The following is a 14,936-nucleotide window of genomic DNA, read 5'->3' as shown; positions in this document are numbered from 1 at the left end:
ATGAGCCTTCCCTCCTCACCTCCACCAATGAGCCTTCCCTCCCCACCTCCACCAATGAGCCTTGCCTCTCCAATGAGCCGCGCTGTGATTGGTCAGGCAACCTTCTGGGACCTGTGACGTGTCCCAGAATATTGCAGGGGGGGGGGTGATCTTCCTTCTGGCCTCAGGAGGAAGTGGTAGCTGGGTGCTTCTAAAAACAGGGTACCCCCCTCCCCCAAAAAACAATGACGTGCCAAATGTGGCATGTTGGGGGGTCACTGTCACTTAAAGGGGTTGTAAACCTTTGTGTTTTTTCACCTTCATGCATGTTATGCATGGCGGTGAAAAAACACCTGGCAGTCCCTGGCCCCCTAGCCCCCCCCCCCCATTTTACATAGCTGAGCCCCTTCATCTCTTCGGCGGGGATGGCGCTGTCCCTCTCTCCACGGGGTCCCGGCTCTTCATTGGATAGATTGATAGCATTGCAGCCATTGGCTCCCGCTGCTGTCACTCAAATCCAATGACCGGGGGAGCGGGGCCAAGTCCGGGATTCGTGTCTGTGGACGCCAAATGCTGGGCTCGGGAGAGCTCCTCGCAAGGTAAACCCCTCGGGGAAGCGCTTCTCCTCGGGGGGTTATCAGATGTTGGGCGGAGCGGTGAGAGCCGCCGGGGGACCCCAGAAGAGGAGGTTCGGGGCCACTCTGTGCAAAACGGGCTGCACAGTGGAGGTAAGTATAACGTTTGTTATTTAAAAAAAAAAAAAAAAAAAAAAAAAAACAATCCTTTTACATTCACTTTAAAGCAGAAGTTCCAGTCACTAAAAACAAAACATTTTTTTCTTTACAATTTTGGATGGAGTGGAGAGGGATTAGACCCCCTGCTGTTTTTTTTTTCTTTTGCTGTCTGTGTCCCCATTAGGGAGATTCACCCTCTGAATCCGTCCTGTTTTCTGATATTAGTGAAAGAAAATACCTAATTTTGGGTTGTCACCAGAACAGGAAGTGAGCGGGAATCTTTTCATCATGGGGACACCAGTTCTGGTAATGTTGGAGGGCTTTTTTTCCTCACTTCCTGTTTTGGTAAATGGGACAGGAAGTGAGCGGAGATCTTTTTACCACTTGCCGGCCGCCGAAATGTACGTCTTTAGTTTGAGGACGGACGTCGTTGTTATGGCCCCTGTAACCCCGCGTTCGGCCGGCGGTCCGGTACAAGATAAAAGTGGTCTCTGCAGCAGATTCCCCGCAAAGATCACTTTTATCGGCGGGCGGGAGCCGTCGGCAGCGGCGTGAGAGGAGTGAGGGGAAGATGGCCCCCACTTATCTCCATGACACTTTAGGGCGGAAGTGACGTCAAAACATCACTTCCGCCCACAGTTCTTAAAGCAGGGGTCCACCCTAAAGTGGACCTCCGCTCATCGGAACCCTCCCCCCCTCCGGCGCCACAATTGGCACCTTTCAGTGGGGAGGGGGGTGCAGATACCTGTACAGTACAGGTATTCTGCACCCACTTCCGGGATAGCTCTCTGCGGAAAGGGGCGTAGATTACGCCCCTTTCCGCAAGTGCCCGTCCCTTTCCGCAAGTGCCCCGCTGCCTGCTGGGAAACACACAGATCCCAGAGGCAGCGGGGACCGTCCTTATTGCACAGCGCGACTCGCGCATGCGCAGTAGGGAACCGGGAAATGAAGCCGAAAGGCTCCATTTCCTGATTCCCATACCCAAGATGGCGGCGGCAGCACTCGAGACGATCTAGAGATCGGCTTCGGGTGACGACATCGCGGGCGCGCTGGACAGGTAAGTGTCACTATTTTAAAAGTCAGCAGCTGCAGTATTTGTAGCTGCTGGCTTTAAAAAAAAAAAAAAAAAAAAAAAAAAAAAAAAAAAAAAAACGCGGAGTCCCGGTGAACTCCCGCTTTAAAGGGCCATTTTTTTTAAATATTTTTTTTAAATGACAAATTATTATTATTATTTTTTTTTATTGCATTTTAGTGTAAATATGAGATGTGAGGTCTTTTTGAACCCCCCCAGATCTCATATATAAGAGGACCTGTCATGCTTTTTTTTCAGTTACAAGGGATTGTTTACATTCATTGTAATAGGAATAAAAGTGACACCATTTTTTTTTTTAAACAGTGTAAAAATAAAAAATAAAAGGTAAAATAAATAAGAAAAAAAACAAAAACATTTTTTTAACGCGCCCCGTAACGACGAACTTGCGCGCAGAAGCGAACGCATACGTGAGTAGCGCCCGCATGTGAAAACGGCATTCAAACCACACATGTGAGGTATCGTCGCGGTTGGTGGAGCAAGAGCAATAATTCTAGCCCTAGACCTCCTCTGTAACTCAAAACATGCAACCTGTAGAATTTTTTTAAACGTCGCCTATGGAGATTTTTAAGGGTAAAAGTTTGTCGCCATTCCACGAGCGGGGCGCAATTTTGAAGCGTGACATATTGGGTATCAATTTACTCTGGGTAACTTCATCTTTCACAATGTAAAAAAAAACAATTGGGGTAACTTTACTGCTGTCTTATTTTTTTCATTCAAAAAAGTGTATTTTTTTCCAAAAAAAGTGTGCTTGTAAGACCGCTGCGCAAATACGGTGTGACAGAAAGTATTGCAACGACCGCCATTTTATTCTCTAGGGTGTTAGAAAAATAAATGTATAATGTTTGGGTGTTCTAAGTAATTTTCTAGCAAAAATAAATAAATTTTTTAACTTGTAAACAACAGACAGAGGCTCGGCCCTTAAAGTGGGGTACCCCCTAAAAAAAAAAAATTAAAAGTCAGCAGCTACAAATACTGCAGCTGCTGGCTTTTAATAATCGGACACTTACCTGCCCCAGGGTCCAGCGATGTGGGGGAACGAAGCCCCCCCCTCGCTCCCCGCTCCGCTCGCGGCGCCGTCATGCATACTGTGGGCACCCGGCTGTGGCTTCACAGTCGGGCACCCACTGCGCATGCGCGAGCGGCGCAGGGCGCCGTGATACGCCGTACAGTCACCTGGGACACATGACAGGTCCCAGGTGAATGTGCGGCGCGAGGGGAAGTGATGTCACCAGCCCGGGCAATGAAGAAGGCAGACTACGAGGGACCCCCTAGCAACCGGTATTTAGAGGTGAGTAAAAAAATTTTTTTTTGCCAATTATTTTTTTTTGATTTTTTTTACTAATTTTAAGTAGTTTTATTTTTTGGTTGGCAACACCACTTTAAGTTGTCAATGGGGGCAACAGTTCTGGTGACAGCTGCATTGCTGATTCCCTCTCACTTCCTGTTGTGGCTATAGGACAGGAAGTGAAGGAAAATCTGTCCAATTGGAAACAGATAATACACAAAAAAAAAAAAAAAAAATAGTTCCTCTGTAATTTCCTGTAGGGGTTCCTTTAAATAGACGGTGGGGCGGCTCCATTGGTCACGTGCAGCAGGAGCCCCGCCCCCCACAGCGAGGTCATGTGACCGCAGCGCTGTACACAGTACACAAGCCCGCCCCGCTCCCAACACGTGACCCGGACTCGCGTGCCAGCCCCGGGCTTGGCGCCTTTATTCGAATGGGTGCGTGATGACATCACCGGCGCGTCGGAGCCACGTCGCGGCGGGTTCATTACGCCTGCGCGCAGAGCGGCAAGATGGCGGACAGTGCGGAACTGAAGGTAAAGCGCAGCTGGAATTGCGGGGCCGGGATCCCGCCCTGAGCTCGGTGCGGGCTGTCCGGAGCTCCGCGCCGGTGGGGGCCGAGGGGTCGGTGAGCCGGGGGAGGGCGGGGTCTGGAGGCGGGGAGAGCTCGGCTCACCGGGGGGAGGAGGAGGGAGAGGGGCCGCTGTTATTGTTGGTGTTCTGAGGAGGGGGAGGGGGAGGGGAGAGTGGTGGACCCGGAGGAGGGCGGGGCACCGGGACTGTGTGTCTACTTCCGGGGGAAGACATCCCGCCCCCCCCCCCCCCCCCACACTGTGCACACTCCATGTGTCTGCACCCCCTCTATATACACCCTCCATGTGTCTGCACCCCCCCCTACCACTGTGCACACTCCATGTGTCTGTACCCCCCCCCCACCACCACTGTGCACACTCCATGTGTCTGCACCCCCCCTCTACCACTGTGCACACTCCATGTGTCTGCACCCCCCCTACCACTGTGCACACTCCATGTGTCTGCACCCCCCCCCCTACCACTGTGCACACTCCATGTGTCTGCACCCCCCCTACCACTGTGCACACTCCATGTGTCTGCACCCCCCCTACCACTGTGCACACTCCATGTGTCTGCACCCCCTCCCTACCACTGTGCACACTCCATGTGTCTGCACCCCCTCCCTACCACTGTGCACACTCCATGTGTCTGCACCCCCCCTACCACTGTGCACACTCCATGTGTCTGCACCCCCCCTACCACTGTGCACACTCCATGTGTCTGCACCCCCCCCCCACCACTGTGCACACTCCATGTGTCTGCACCCCCCCCTACCACTGTGCACACTCCATGTGTCTGCACCCCCCCTCTACCACTGTGCACACTCCATGTGTCTGCACCCCCCCTACCACTGTGCACACTCCATGTGTCTGCACCCCCCCCCCTACCACTGTGCACACTCCATGTGTCTGCACCCCCCCCCCTACCACTGTGCACACTCCATGTGTCTGCACCCCCCCCCCTACCACTGTGCACACTCCATGTGTCTGCACCCCCCCCCCCTACCACTGTGCACACTCCATGTGTCTGCACCCCCCCCCCCTACCACTGTGCACACTCCATGTGTCTGCACACCCCCCCCCCTACCACTGTGCACACTCCATGTGTCTGCACACCCCCCCTACCACTGTGCACACTCCATGTGTCTGCACACCCCCCCCCTACCACTGTGCACACTCCATGTGTCTGCACACCCCCCCCCCTACCACTGTGCACACTCCATGTGTCTGCACACCCCCCCCCTACCACTGTGCACACTCCATGTGTCTGCACACCCCCCCCCCTACCACTGTGCACACTCCATGTGTCTGCACCCCCCCCCCCCCTACCACTGTGCACACTCCATGTGTCTGCACACCCCCCCCACTGTGCACACTCCATGTGTCTGCACACCCCCTCCCTACCACTGTGCACAGTCCATGTGCCTGCAGCCCCCTCCCCACCACTGTGCACACACTCCATGTGCCTGCAGCCCCCTCCCCACCACTGTGCACACACTCCATGTGCCTGCAGCCCCCTCCCCACCACTGTGCACACACTCCATGTGCCTGCACCCCTCCCCCCACTATATACGCCCTCCATGTGTCTGCACCCCCCCAACACTGTGGACCCTCCATGTGTCTGCACCCCTCCCCCCACTATATACACCCTCCATGTGTCTGCACCCTCTCCCCCCACTATATACACCCTCCATGTGTCTGCACCCTCTCCCCCACCACTGTGCACCCTCCACGTGTGTGCACTCCCCATGTATACACCCCTCCCACAATGTGCACCCTCCATGTGTCTACACCCCCCTCCAATATAAATATATATATATATATATATATATATATATATATCTCCCCTCAATGTGTTTGCACTTCCCTCCTCCATGTGTCTGCACCCCCCTTCCCCACCACTGTGGACCCTCCATGTGTCTGCACCCTCCACGTGTGTGCACTCCCCATGTATACACCCCTCCATGTGTCTATACCCCCTCCAATAAATAAATAAATATATATATACCCAACCACTGTGCACCCTCCATGTGTCTGCACCCCCCTCCCCCACCACAGTATATACCCTCCATGTGTCTGCACCCCTCCCCCCACACTGTACACCCTCCATGTGTCTGTACACCCCTGCCCCTACTATATACACCCTCCATGTGTCTGTACACCCCTGCCCCTACTATATACACCCTCCATGTGTCTGTACACCCCTGCCCCTACTATATACACCCTCCATGTGTCCCCCCCCCTCATGTACATTTGTCACCTGCTGTTTGTACCTGCCTCCCCTCCCCAATATGCGGTGCACACTCCACGTGGGACATGCTGTTTTGTTATGTAGATGGTTCCTTGCTATGGAGGAGAAATGCCGCTCATAGATATCTGTGGGGGATGGGTCTCTGGTCTTGGAGGGGGGAGGGGGCTGTAATCTCTGATCTCTGTCAGGTTTTGTATTCATATGCAGAGCCCTGGCCCCATTCTGGGTGGGGGAGGGGATGGATAAGTGGAAGTTGGGCCCCCCCCCCCTGTACAATATTCCCTTTCTCTGTTGTATAAAAAAATGTTTCCCCCCCCCCCCCCCCCCCCCCGTGTTCTGTCAGCGCAGCTCATCTCCTGCAGCCATAAAAGCGACGGCCACACAGCGTTTCCTGTCCTCCTCCGACGGCTTCTCTGCATTTCCTGTCGGTGACAACGGTGGAGCCGGCCTGCAGGAGGTGCCGTTACACGGCTGCTTGTAGTCTTCATGGGACCAGCGTTGTCACCGGTAACAGAAGTGCCTGAGCTGTCAGCGTAGTGGCAGGATCACCAGGTATTGTCATGAGTGGTGATTTATTTTATTTTTTTCTTTTGCGTGGGGGTGGCGGCGGCTTCTTCTTCTAATCGCATGACCACTTCCTGCTTGGGAGGTGGTGGATAGCGGTCTGAGCGCTCGGTCACTGTGCAGGGGGTGTGCAGCGAGTGCGTTCTCGGCACAGAAGCCTCCGCTGATCGTGGAAGGGGGTGGGCTTTAACCAGTTCAGCTCCGGAAGACTTACCCCCCCCCCTTTATGACCAGGCAATTATTATTATTTTTTTTGTTTTATAGTGCAAAACATTCTTTATAAATTTTAGGCCAGTTTGTATTCTGCTACATATATTTGGTTTAAAAAAAATGTTGTATTGTAAAATCTATATGGATAGAGGTAAGTTAAAGCATCTGCCAGCTATGGCGTGTATAATAGTGGTGATCAGCGACCTTATGGCGGGACTGTGACATTGCGGCGGACATTTGGATTTTAACCACTACAGCCCCGGAAGGATTTACCCCCTTCCTGACCAGAGCACTTTTTGCAATTCGGCTCTGCCTCGCTTTAACTGACAATTGCACAGTCGTGCGACGTGGCTCCCAAACAAAATTGGCGTTCTCTTTTTTTTTTTTTTTTTTTTTTTTTTCTCCCACAAATGGAGATTTCTTTTGGTGGTATTTGATCACATTTGCGTTTTTTTTTTTTTTTTTTTTTTGCGCTATAAACAAAAACTACAAAATAAAAAATAATGAAAAATAAAAAAAAAAACACATTTTTTACTTTGCTATAATATCCTCAAAAATATATCTAAAATTTTTTTTTTTTCCTCAGTTTAGGCTGATATGTATTCTTCTACATATTTTTGGTTAAAAAAAAATGAAATCATTGATTGGTTTGCGCAAAAGTTATAGCGTCTACAAAATAGAGGATAGTTTTATGACATTTTTATTAATACCTTTTTTTTTTTTTTTTTTTTTGCTAGTAATGGCGGCAATCTTTTTAATATAAAAAATAAATAAAAATATATCGTGACTGCGACATTATGGCAGACACATTGGACAATTTTGGAACCAATGGCATTAATACAGCGATCAATGCTTTAAAAATTGCAGTTTTTACTGTAAAAAAAAAAAATGTCACTGATGGTGAAGGGGTTAACCACTAGGGGGCAGTGTAGTGGTTAAGTGTTCCTAGGGGCGTGTTTCTAACTGTATAGGGTAGGGATGCGCTGAAATTTTGTCCGCCGAAGCATATCGGCCGAAAATGCCCTTTTCGGCAATTTGTCGAAAGAGAAAAACGGCCGATAATGGGGGAAGGGCGTGGGTAGGGGCGGGGCTCCGCCCCCTGGTGCCGCCCATCATGAAAAGCTATATCATGCTATAGTGCAGGGGAGCCGCCTCCACCACCTGTTTGATCACAGCTTTCAGTTCAATAGCTGTGTGTTCCCGGCCGCGCGCCGTCACGTACAGCCCCCTCCCCCTTGTCCGCGCACTTTGATAGGCGGATCACCCGCAGGATTGGACGGATGATCTGTCAAAGTGCCCTGACAAGGGGGAGGGGCTGTACGGGATGGCGCGCGGCCGGGAACATACGGCTATTTAACTGAAAGCTGTGATGTTCCCGGCGCTGTGATCAAACAGGTGGTGGAGGTGCCTCTCCTCTTCTCTTCACAGGTTGACTGCAATAGGGAACGCTGGCTGGCTGCATTGTATCAATTGTATCATGTGGTCAATTTCTGACCATCTCCCGTAGCGCGTCCCCCGGTCTCTGACCATCTCCCGTTAAAAAATATATATACATACTTTTTTTTTTTTTTTTTTTTTTAAATGTTTCGGTATCGGTTTCGGCACCAAAAAACCCATTTGGTGCACCCATAGTATGGGGGTGTGGCTGATGACGGGGAGCAGACGATCAGTGTGTCGTCACTAGGCAGAACGGGGAGATGCTGTTTTACATCGGCATCTCCCCGTTCTTGAGCTCCATGACGCAATTCCGGGTGTCCCCGCGGAGATGTAGTCTGAGGGACCCGTGACCACTGTCGCGGAGCTCTCGGCAGCCGTGCGCGCGCGCACACGGTGGGGAATTCAAAGTAACGTACAGGTACGTTACTTCGCCCAGCCGTGCAACTCTGCCAACATATATGTCCAATCACAGGGTGCTTTTGTATTAAGTGATCTCGTTGAGAGAATACAAATGCGTCTGTGAATAGAGGGGAGGGGGATGTGAGAAGACAGTGTCTCTCCTGTCAGAGATCCGGAAGTGTAGCAATAGCTGTACTTCCGGAGCTCCATAAAACGGGTATTGGTTGTAAGACCTCTTTCACGCTGGGGCGCTTTGCAGGTGCTTTACTCCATCTTTACTCCTGGCCATTGAAATCAATGGGGCAGCGTGGCTATACCACTGGCATAGTGCTGCTTTTAACCCTTTCTCGGCCTCTTGCGCGGGGGGGGGTAAAAGCGCCCTGCTAGCGGCCGAATAGAACAGCGAAATTGGTGGTAAAGCGCCGCTAAAAAATAGCAGTGTTTTACCGCCGAGACCCCACCCCAGTGTGAAAGGGGTCTAAATAAAGAGGTCCCGGAGGTGGCATGCACCTTGTTTGAACCTGACCCCGTAGTAAGCCATCGCATTGTACAAAGTGGCTGAATTCCTGGAGTGCAGCTTTTTAACCCTTCTACCGCCAGGTCTATACATCATACAGATCTGACGGCCTGCGTCGGCTCTCCTCTCCTTCTTGCGGACGCAACGTGTATGTTGTCACTTCCTGGTCCACCTTTCACTTTCCTGGGAAAGAATCGAATGCATTGGAGGACAGGAGACGTTGGGAGTCTTTTAGACCCCAGATGTCTGATTTAAAGAGAACCTGTCACTAAAAAAAAAATAAAAAATCATTCCCTGTGGTGTGTTCTGGTGACCTGGCAGTTCCATAAATTTTTCAGGGATTTCCTGTTTGGCTATGGGACAGGAAGTGAAAGGAAATCTCCAAAAAGAGATACAGATGGTGGGGATCGATGGGTTATAACCCTCCCTTTATCCAAAATGGGTTGAAAAGTTTTTTGCTTATAGCTCTACTTTTTATGTCACATTTCAAACCCCCCCCCCTAAAAACAAATTTCTGACATGTGTCGGACACCTGCGCACTTAAATGTTGATTCTGAAACACCGGTTACATATCTAATGACCTGTAGGGATGTTTTAAAGCGTCGCCTATGGAAAATATAGGAGGACACTGGAGTGTCATGTCTCATGGGCGCATGCAGTTTTAGGTTTTGATGTGTTGGGTATCTACAGTATTCAGTGCAACCTCATCTTTTTATATAATGGCAAAAAAATGATACACATATAAATATTCTCCCCCCCCCCCCCCCTTTTTTTTTTTTTTTTTTTTTTTTTGTGCAAAAAAAAAAAAGCTCTGCCAGCGAAAAGGTTTAAAGCAAATTGTGTCGGAGCCAGGTAGGTTGGCGGGTCTGCACCAGTGCCGGAGCTGGGTAGGTCGTCGCCTCTAAAAAATGACCCCTGATGTCTCACCTTCTCTCCATGGAAGCTAACCAAGCACAGACCACCAATTACAGGGATCTGGGGAAGAGATCAGGTGGTTGCACAGCGACCAGATGGCTGCCATCTGACAGGCGACTTATCTTGGGGGTGTTGGCTTTCATAAAATGTTTTTGGGGGGGGGCGGTGCGTTCAACTATTCAGGCAGAAAATGTGTCGCCTATGTGTGTGTATATATAATTTTTATTTTATTTTTCTCTTAGAATAAAGATCCCGATTCTCTCGCGGTTTAACATCTTTCTCATTATACAAAAAAATTGGGCTAACTTTAAAAAAATAAATAAATTGCATTTGAAAGACCGCTGCGCAAATACGGTGTGACATAAAATATTGCAACAGCCACCATTTTATTCTATAGGGTCTATATATTTTTCTCTCTATATCATGTTTGGATGTTCCAAGTAGAAAATGATGACATTTTTTTTTACTTATAATCAACAAATGTCAGAAAAGGTTTGGCTTTTTAAATGGTTAAACTTCCTTCATTTACACTCTGGAGTTCTTTTCTTTTTTGATAAAAGAACGAAAAGATACTTTGTTTCTACTTTATTAGGCCCCTTTCACAGGTCAGGTGCACCTGTCAGGTGTTGCTTTCCTGAATGGACACTCCATAGAGGTCTATGGAGTGTTGGATGTCAGCAGTGACAAGTCCGCTGACATCCGACCCGCTCCGATCCGAAATGTGTGACGGAGGAAAAACCTATTTTGTTTTTTTTTCCGTCATCCGAATGCTCATAGGGGAGAGAGGCGCCCTGACAGGTCCGTCCCTGTGCAGAGACAGACCTGTCATCTGCCTGCTCAATGGGGATAGAAGGAGCCCTAAGTGTGTTGTGATTAAACTTGGCGAGCTGCCCGAATTTTTTGTTTTTTATTCCCCCCCAACCCCCCCCCCCCCCCTAGCTTGAGAACTCTGCACTTGCTAGAATTGGGAAGAGAAAGATTGTGGTTTTGATTCTTAATGATTAATCGTGATGCTCTAAAAGTGTATGTACACATATACTTTTAGAGCATCACAATTAATCATTAGGAATCAAAACCACAATCTTTTTATATATATTTATATATATATATATATATATATATATTATATATATATATATATACACACACACACATTTTTATTTTTTTCCCTTTAGAATAAAAAGATCAGGATTCCCACGTAAAATCTTTCACAAAAAACGTTAATAGTTAGTGGTGTCGGGTGGTTTTTTTTATTTTTTTTAATAATTTAAACTTTTTTATTATACATTTTTAATGCATACAAAAATCAGTCTTATCCTCCTATCGTTCATTATTTTTCTTACTCTTCCACCAAAAAAAAAATAAAAAATGTATACCCTTGCCCCCCCCCCCAAGTCTGTTGTTAATTCCACTTATGCTATTTCTATCATTGCCTGAAAAAAAGTTTCCGACGTTTTCAAACATTCCCCCCCCCCCCCCAGGTTGCCCTATAAGATTCCATCTGATCTTTCTCCATGTTGCTCAGATATTCCATACTATTTATGTTGTCTACTCTCTGTATCCACTCTCTAATACTTGGTTTGTTTAACCCTTTTTTGGGGATGAGGGCTTTTGCTGCGTTAAGCAGATATGGCACTAAAGGTTTTTTTTTTTTTTATATTGTTTATTTTAGTAGTGCCATGAAATAGATAGGATCCCCCTTGGACTTATCTCCCGTTATTATTTCTATATGTTCTAGTATACCTCTCCAATATTTATCTCTGGGCATTCCCACCATATGTGAAATGTTCCAAGTTGCTTACAGTCCCTCCAACATTGTGGAGATTTATTGGGGTATATTCTGTGTGTCTTTTCAGGTGTCAAGTGCCACCTCATCAGACACTTATAATTTGCCTCTATGGATGTTCTATCCGTTTGCATAATTTATATATTGCGTTTCTTCGAGTTTTAACCCTCATATCCTGTCCCCATTTTTCTATGGCGGGTTTGACCCCCTCTAATTCTGTTCATATTTTGTATAGTCGTGATATGCCGTGTTTAACCGTATTTTTTTTGAATTGCGTAGCTTTTCCATTGGCAATAACTCGTTCTCCTCTCTGATGGGGTAAAGAATTGAGTTTACAAAATGTTATATTTGTAGGTATTCCCAATCTCTTACATTTTGCCACCCGTGTTTCTTTATAAGATTCTGCTTTGTCATTATTTACCCCCTGCCGTGATATCTTTTAATTGTATATTATCCATTTTGTTTCCCTAATTGTGTGCCATTTCCCGGGATAAAAAAAAATTTGTACCTCACCCCCCCCCCCCCTTTTTTTTTTTTTTTTCCCCTACGATAAAGTGCATCCCATAATTTAAGTGCTGTGTGGGTTATCCCATGTATTGTCTTGTTAAATGTGTTTTTTGTTTTTTTTGTTTTGGCGGAATCCATATAATTTATTTTTTGAAGTTGTGTGCTGTAAAGTGTCTTCCGTTTTTTACCCATTTCTTATTAGTGTTTATATTAGCCCATTCGACTAATCTAGCTATTACAATCGCTATGTAATATCTGTGTACGTCTGGAAGGGACCATCCCTCACTTTTTTTTTTTTTTTTCCCCTAGTTTTAATTGTAAAATTTTTATTTTTCCAAATATATTTTAAGATTTGCATGTTTTAAAAAAAAAAAAAACTTTTTGGGGTGTTTTTTTTTTATTTTATTTTTTATTTATTTTTTTTTTTTTTTGTTTGTAGGGTTTTCAAAAATTGCATTTTGAAAGACCATTGTGCAAATACAGTGTAACATAAAATATTGCAACAACCACCATTTTATTCTCTAGGGTGTCTATCTTTCTCCCCTCCCCACAGCGCTCTACATGTGTATTATACGTTTCCATCAATCAGTAGATTGATTCGATCTTCCCTTGCCTTCGGTTCAATCGCTGCACTTGCAGGTCACCTTCTGCTTGAACGGTGTTTTCATGAGGGGGGAGGGGGGTTGCGGTCCTGTGATTTGTCTTGCACTGGTTGTCTGGGGGGGGAAATGTTGTGATGGTGTACAGGTTGAAGAATAAATATAAATGATTTAATTGCTGATCTATTAATTTTCTATTCTGAAGATATTGGCACGATGTGATTTATTGCATCGGGTGCTGAGATGCGCTCACTAATGGGATGAAGAGACTCGGGTGTGGGGGGGTGTTTTTTTTTTTTTTGTCCAAATGGCTCATTATCTGGCAGCCAGCTGTTTGGGGGGAGGGGTTGGTTATTTTTGGAATGATGTAACAAATGGTAGAATGATCAGACAGCTGTATGTAGAGCCGATGTCTGCAGACATGGATCTGGTGAATGGTGGACAAGTAAAAGGAAGATGTGACCCCCCCCCCCCCCCCCCCCCCCGTGTATCAGAACCATCTGCTCCTTGTAGTTCAACAGCCGGAGGAGGAATTGGTACATGCTGGTCTAAGGGCCGGCTAACACCAGGTGCAGTCCAGTAAGTGGGGGTGTGTTTATTCCCCCCCCCCCCCCCCCCCATCTGAAATGCATAGACAGTAGGAGTATGTGGCTTCCAATGGCCTAGTTTACACTAGTGTAGTCAATTCCAGGGCAGAAAAAATAACCTCCTCCTTTTTTTTTTTTTTTTTTTTTTTTTTTTTTAAAAGGGAAAAAATTGACAATAAAATTATGGTTTTCATTCAGAAAAAAAATCATACATTGTAATGAAACCTATTTAACTACTTTACCCTTGTAAACCTCAGGAAAAAAAAATACCCTGTAAGACAAAGGCATAATGGGCTGGTATGCTGGATATTTCCAGTGCTGCGTACATTGGGAAGATCTCCTGAACTGTGCAAGTTTAGGAGATATTTTCACTACCTATTGGTAACAATAGGTAAATGTCAGCAGAGGAAGTTTACTTCCTCTTTAATGACCAGGCCATATTTTTTTTTTTTTTTTTTGCGGCACTGCGTTACTTTAAGTGACAATTGTGCGGTCAATCAATGATGTACCCAAATTAGCTTTTTTTAATGAACTTTATTTGTGTAAAAAAAAAAAAAAAAAAAAAAGCCTATTTTTATTTTATTTTTTTGTATTAGATTACCTCTGCAACAGTTATTTAAACTTTTACTTTTGCGCTATAAACAAACTATTTTGAAGGCAAAAGTTTTTTACTTTTCTGCTGTAAAACATAGATTCAAGAAAAAATAATTTCTTCATAAATTTAGGGCCAGTATGTATTCTGCTTTATTAAAAAAAAAGTGTACATTGGTTTGTGCAACAGTTATAGCTTCTACAATGTACACCTTTTAAAAAAAAATAAAGCAGAATACATACTGGCCCTAAATTTATGAAGAAATTATTATTTTTTTTTTTTTTTTTTTTACTAGTAATGGCGGCGATCAGTGTTTTTTTTTTTTTTTTTTTTATTGTGACTGCGACATTGTGGGGGACCCATCGGACATTTTTGACACATTTTTGGGACCATTGTCATTTATACAGTAATCAGTGCTATATAAATGCAGTGATTCCTGTGTAAATGACACTGGCAGTGAAGGGGTTAACCAGTGGGTGGCAGTGTAGGGGTTAAGTGTTCCTAGGGGTGTGTTACTAACTGTGGGGGGGGGGGGGGGTTGGGCTTTCATTTAGTGAACACTGATCTCTGCTCCAATCACATGGAGCAGAGATCAGCGTCACTAGTTGCTAGGCAGAATGGAGAAATGCTGTTTACACGGCATTTCCTCCCATTCGGCCGCTTCGTGAGACGATGGCGGGGATGCCCGTGGCGATCGGGTCCCGTGACCGGACTCACGGGGGGTCCCGACCAGCGCAGGAGCGCGCCGCCTGCGGCGCGCCCCCCATGGCAGGGCGGCATTGAATATTGGACGTACCTGTACGCCAATATGCCTGCCTGTGCCATTCTGTCGATGTACATCGTCGTGCGCTGGTCGGGAAGTGGTTAAATAACTGGTTGCAGAGGTAATCTAATACCAAAAAAAGGGGGT

This window comes from Lithobates pipiens, unplaced genomic scaffold (assembly GCF_037356315.1).
Source record: "Lithobates pipiens isolate NorthernLeopardFrog02 unplaced genomic scaffold, aLitPip1_a1.2 Scaffold_8, whole genome shotgun sequence".
Taxonomy (NCBI): Eukaryota; Metazoa; Chordata; class Amphibia; order Anura; family Ranidae; genus Lithobates; species Lithobates pipiens.
Note: the sequence above shows the minus strand (reverse complement) of the source record.